Source organism: Leiobunum rupestre, chromosome 3 (genome assembly GCF_980474605.1).
Source record: "Leiobunum rupestre chromosome 3, qqLeiRupe1.1.hap1, whole genome shotgun sequence".
In the NCBI taxonomy this organism is placed as follows: Eukaryota; Metazoa; Arthropoda; class Arachnida; order Opiliones; family Sclerosomatidae; genus Leiobunum; species Leiobunum rupestre.
Window position 1 is genome coordinate 72,387,099 of NC_143386.1, and position 6,115 is coordinate 72,393,213.

Below are 6,115 nucleotides of genomic sequence, written 5' to 3' on the forward strand. Positions count from 1 at the left end.
CATTTGCTACTTCTGCTATATGGCTAATCCGGCACTGTTGATGACAGCCATTCAGAATAACTGGGGACCATTCCGAAGTTCATAATGAAAGAGCATGTTGTGTCTACTATGACATTTCTTTCAATTTCGGGGTTTGCACTCGCTGCTCCGTTGTGCAGAACGCAACCAGTTATAGCAAAGGTAAAGCTTTTGAACTAAAACCATCGATCGTGAATTGAAGTTTTTAGGAGTGTGGAAAAACTGTAGATAGCGTGTGCTTGATTGCGTAAGAAACATTTATCTTGACTTGTTCCAAGATGAACGTTAGCTGTTTTCCTAATATTCTAGGACGGAGTCTTCGATTAGTTTACGTTGGTTTTATTTTCCGAGGCTTCCAAAGCTCTAGCTCTTTGTTCCAAAAATGTAGAGAGATCGTCGAACTTTGGAGAAGTGGATCATTTCAATGAAAGTTCCCAATTTAAAGTTCTTAATTTAAAATAAAATATAAAACATTAATTTTTATGGTTATAAACTCTTAATTAAAATTTAAAATGTTTAATGTTGATGTGGTTTATTTTTTCTTAACTTAAAGTTTAATAAGGAACGTCTGTGTTCGGAACGTCCTTTGTTGTGAACGTCCCTTGTTAAGAACGACCTTGTAAGGAACGTCAATTGTACAGAACGTCCCTTGTATAGAACGGCCCTTGTATTGAACGTTCCTTGCAACGATCATCATTTGTAAGCAATGTCACTTGAAAGGATCGTCTTTTGTAAGTAACGTCACTTGTTACGATCATCCCTTGTAAGGAACAACCCTTGTTAGAAACGTCCCTTGTAACGATCGTCCCTTGTAAGAAACGTCCTTTGAATGCAACGTCACTTGTAACGATCGTCCCTTGTGAGGAACGTCCCTTGTGAGGAACGTCCCTTGTAAGGATCGTTTCTTCTAAGGAACGTCTCTTTTTAAGAAACATCCCTTTTTAAGAAATGTCCCTTTTGAAGAAATGTCCCTTTTGAAGAAACGTCCCTTTTTAAGGAACGTCCCTTTTTAAGAAACGTCCCTTTTTAAGAGTCATCCCTTTTTAAGAAGCATCCCTTTTTAAGGAACGTCCCTTTTGAAGAAACGTCCCTTTTTAAGGAACGTCCCTTTTTAAGGAACGTCCCTTTTTAAGGAACGTCCCTTTTTAAGGAACGTCCCTTTTTAAGGAACGTCCCTTTTTAAGGAACGTCCCTTTTTAAGGAACGTCCCTTTTTAAGGAACGTCCCTTTTTAAGGAACGTCCCTTTTTAAGGAACGTCCCTTTTTAAGGAACGTCTCTTTTTAAGAAACGTCTCTTTTTAAGAAACGTCTCTTTTTAAGAAACGTCCCTTTTTAAGAAACGTCCCTTTTTAAGAAACGTCCCTTTTTAAAAAAACGTCTCTTTTTAAGAAACGTCCCTTTTTAAAAAAGTCTCTTTTTAAGAAACGTCCCTTTTTAAAAAACGTCCCTATTTGAGAAACGTCCCTTTTTAAGAAACGTCCCTTTTAAGGAACGTCCCTTATTAAGAAATGTCCCTTGTTAGGATCGTTTCTTCTATGGAACGTCCCTTTTTAAGAAACGTCCCTTTTTAAGAAACGTCCCTTTTTAAGTAACATCCCTGTTTAAGAAACTTCCCTTTTAAAGAAACGTCCCTTTTGAAGACACGTCCCTTTTTAAGAAAAGTTTATTTTTAAGGAACGTCCCTTTTTAAGAAACGTTTCTTTTTAGGGAACGTCCATTGTAAAGAACGTCTCTGGTTAGGAACGTCCATTGTAAAGATCGTCTCTTGTTAGGAACGTCCCTTGTTAAGAATGTCCCTTCTAAGGAACGTTCCTTGTAATGAAAGTTACTTTGCTATGAACGTCCCTTGTTATGAAAGTGCCTTTGCTGGGAACGTCCCTTGTTAGGATCGTTTCTTCTTAGGAACATCACTTGTTAGGAACATCCCTTAATTTTTAAGGAATGTCCCTTTTTAAGGAACGTTCCTTCTAAGGAACGCCACTTGTTCGGAACGTCCCTTTTTAAGAAACGTCCCTTTTTAAGGAACGTCCCTTTTTAAGAAACGTTTCTTTTTAAGGAACGTCTATTGTAAGGAACGTCTATTGTTAGGAACGTTTCTTGTTAGGAAGGTCCCTTGTGAAGAAATTTGCTTTGCCAGAAAAGTCCCTTGTAACGATCGTCCCTTGTACGTAACGTCCTTTGATTTGAACGTTTCTTGTTAGGAAGGTCCGTTGTGAAGAAATTTGCTTTGCCAGAAAAGTCTTTTGTAACGGTCGCCCCTTGTAAGGAACGTCCATTGTAAAGAACGTCTCTGGTTAGGAACGTCCATTGTAAAGATCGTCTCTTGTTAGGAACGTCCATTGGAAAGAACGTCTCTTGTTTGCAACGTTCCTTTTTAAGAAACGTCCCTTTTTAAGGAACGTCAATTTTTAAGAAACGTCCCTTTTCAAGAAATGTGCCTTTTTAAGAAACGTCCCTTTTTATGAAAAGTCCCTTTTTAAGAAATCTCCCTTTTTAAGAAACGTCCCTTTTTAAGAAACGTCCCTTTTGAAGGAACGTCCCTTTTTAAGAAACGTCCCTTAAGAAAGGTCCCTTTTTAAGAAACGTCCCCTTTTTAAGAAATGTCCCTTTTGAAGGAACGTCTATTGTAAGAAACATCCGATAGCCTGAAAACAAAACTGTTATTGAAACATCAACATATTGGAAACAAAAAAAAAACATTTTTCTTGAAGACTTACTAACTCTCTTTCCCAATTCTTAGCCGCAATGATTAAAATGGTTAGCTATACTTCAACTTTTTTCTCAGCGCAGATGAGCTTTTTTAATTGATAAATCTTTTTCCTATTTCAAGTCCAGTTTGAATTTTGGTTATTTAATTTTTTGACCTATTTTATTTCAGCTTACTTTTTTTTAAATATTTACGTTTTTAAGTTGTTTTTGATATTGGAACATAAATTACATATACCTCCCTATAAATAGTGTTTTTTCTGGTGCAATATTATTTTCTTCTTCCTTACCAAAAATTAAAAGTCGAAATTTGGATACTCTTGAACTATAGAAATTGTGTAATTAATTATTTAAAAACGTAAAATGTTGGGTTTATCAATTTACGTATTGCTGAGCTGTACCGTATTTGGATTATTGGCAATGAATACTTGGCAATTCATCAATGGAAGTAAGTAGTAATGACTAAGATGGGGTTAATATATCATAGGTGGAATTAAAATTGTTATTGGGCCTAACTAAGATCCGTATTTGATGAATGAACGTTGAATTAGTCGTTGCATTAACATTTCCGTAACATTTTAGCATGGTAGTTCCTGGATAGCCCTAGACCCGATGTAGCATGGTCAGTGTGGAACTTAACCTGGCCTACGTTCATTTTGCCGTCTTTCAAGCCATTCTCTTCGCTTCCTTCCTTGCCAGCTTTTCCTGCAGATTTCCCTGACGAGACGAATAGGAGTACATTCAACTTTCCCGGATTCAACGTCTCCACCTGGTCCTTCAACGCGAAGGTGGCCCCGAACAACGGGACCGCATCGCCTGAAGAGGACGCGACAATTACCGGAATGTTTGAAGGAGCAAGTTCTTCCACGAACAGCTCCAGTAGAGAGCGAAGAGCGACTCCTCAAAGCTTTTATTACTTTTAAATTATTAAACTTATTTCAAACTATTATTTATTCTGAATGACAGAAAAGCTATTTTAATGTAATTTATGAAAATGTGCAATTAATGTAATTATACAAAAATACTGAAAAGAATAAAGTTATGAAAACGCACTTTGTTGAAGTTTAGGAATTATTTGGGTTCGGTAAACGGTCAAAGTTATTTTCCATATTAAGGTTAAAACTTCATTTTCCAAATTATTTTATTTTAATGGCACAATGTAGTATTGTTAATTTAATATTAACGGTATCTTTTAACTAAAGGGTGTGTAAAGAAATTTTAATACAACAGTGCATTTACGTTATTAATTTTAAAATTTATCGTTGAATATTAAATAAAAATAACAAATTGATTCTTGACAATAATTTAATATTATATGCGTAGCAAAATATTATCCCATATAAACTACTACAAAAAACAAATTTCGATGCTTGGAAAATCTTTTTACGAGTATAATTTTTTTTAATAGATTATCAGCTAGGTTAATACCCAAGGCACGACCTTAGGCCTAAGTCATCTAGCGACTTTTAAAGCCATTAATTATACTTGCTGGAATCGGATCGACGACGAGCTTTTTGGAAAACCGAGATCCTGAAATATTAGCTAGTGTTTTATCGGTTGGGTAATAAAGAACTTTTGCCGGACAATTGTCTAAAGACGTGGATCCAATTCTATCATATGCAAAACACCTTACTCTGTGATTGAATCTTGATCTCCTGTTCTCCTACATTTTTACGTATATTTTGAAATCGTGATTGTTAAACGTATCTATGGTTTCCATTATTCCTTTAGTCGAAGAATTAATATTAATTGATTAGATATGGGAAAGTTTTGTCCGTCCGTCCGTCCGTCCGTACGTTAGTAAGTTTCAAAGGAGGGGGGGACGCAAGATAAAGAGGCATGGTATGAGCCACGGGTTGCGAGAGAGAGAGAGAGAGAGAGAAAGCGAGAGGGTAGGGGGGTGCTAGACGGGGATAGGAACGGTCGTCCGTTAGTAAGTTTCAAAGTAGGGGGGCGGAAGAGAAAGAGGAATGGTATGATCCACGGGTTGCGAGAGAGAGAGAGAAAGCGAGAGGGTAGGGGGGTGCAAGACGGGGATAGGAAAGTTCGTCCGTTAGTAAGTTTCAAAGTAGGGGGGCGGAAGAGAAAGAGGAATGGTATGAGCCACGGGATGCGAGAGAGAGAGAGAAAGCGAGAGGGTAGGGGGGTGCTAGACGGGGATAGGAACGGTCGTCCGTTAGTAAGTTTCAAAGTAGGGGGGGCGGAAGAGAAAGAGGAATGGTATGAGCCACGGGTTGCGAGAGAGAGAGAGAGAACGAGAGGGTAGAGGGGGGCGCTCGGCGGGGATAGGAGCGAGTTGTACGAGAACGTTTTGTAGAGAAGTGGAGGGGATGGGGGCTCTAATAATTCGCAGAAATTTCGCAATATCTCGAAAACAGTAATTGATGAGGGGAATCCCTTCGAGGGTTTTTTTATTGAGAGATAGGGAAACTGGCAATGGTACTATAGGCAAAGTCATTGACATTATCTATATTTCCACCGGTACTCGCGAGTATTTAAACGAGTTGCCACTTTGTGTGCTTGTTAATTTTCCAACATACTCAGGTCCGTCGTTATACAACAATCTGATACCGATCCCACCAGTCACCGTTCGTTTAAAAAGGGGGCGGCCACTTGTACTCGTAAGCAATTCCCACTGCAACTTGCTTACGAAATCAGCATTCATCGTTCCCAGGGCTTAACACTTGAGCAAGCAGTTGTTGATCTCGGACCCAACGAATTCGCTCACGGCATGGCATACGTTGCCGTTTCGCGCGTAAAAACATTGGACGGCATAATTTTCGATCACGGATTTAACGTAGAACGACTTTTGAATGTCAATAGTAAGACCGGGCTAGCTTAAAAAAAAAGAACTGGAGAGGCTGAAACTACTATGATATGTATGTCATAAAAATTAAAGTTATTACCTTAATTTCTTTAAATGTGTGTTCAATATTTGAATTATTTATATTGTCGCTAGCTGGTTCCGCTCAGGTTTTTGTCAAAAATACCCGTTGGGGTTTTGTGAGGCCCTAGTTATCAAGGAGGATTAAGGAAAGGGGAGTTGAATTGAGTCTCTTCTTATGGCTGCATCCGTAGTCAGAGAGCGTGAGACGCCCAGTGGGTGAGAGCGGGAGGAAAACGAATGTAAAATACCGGCTCGCGTTCCTGTTCTGAGCGCCGTCTAGTTCAGAAAAATTGTTCCATGTTGTTTCGGTTTTTATTCTTCTTTGTTTCGTCGTGAATACGCTAAAAATGCACGTTAACTAAATTTACTTAGTATATGCGTAAAATTCTAATTTTTTTGATCACGTGAAGATAAATATCATATAACCCGTGATTATAGAGATCTATCTCTATGACCGTGATATAACTTAAGTAAGTGCGTTTTCCATATAACAAAATTGCGAGT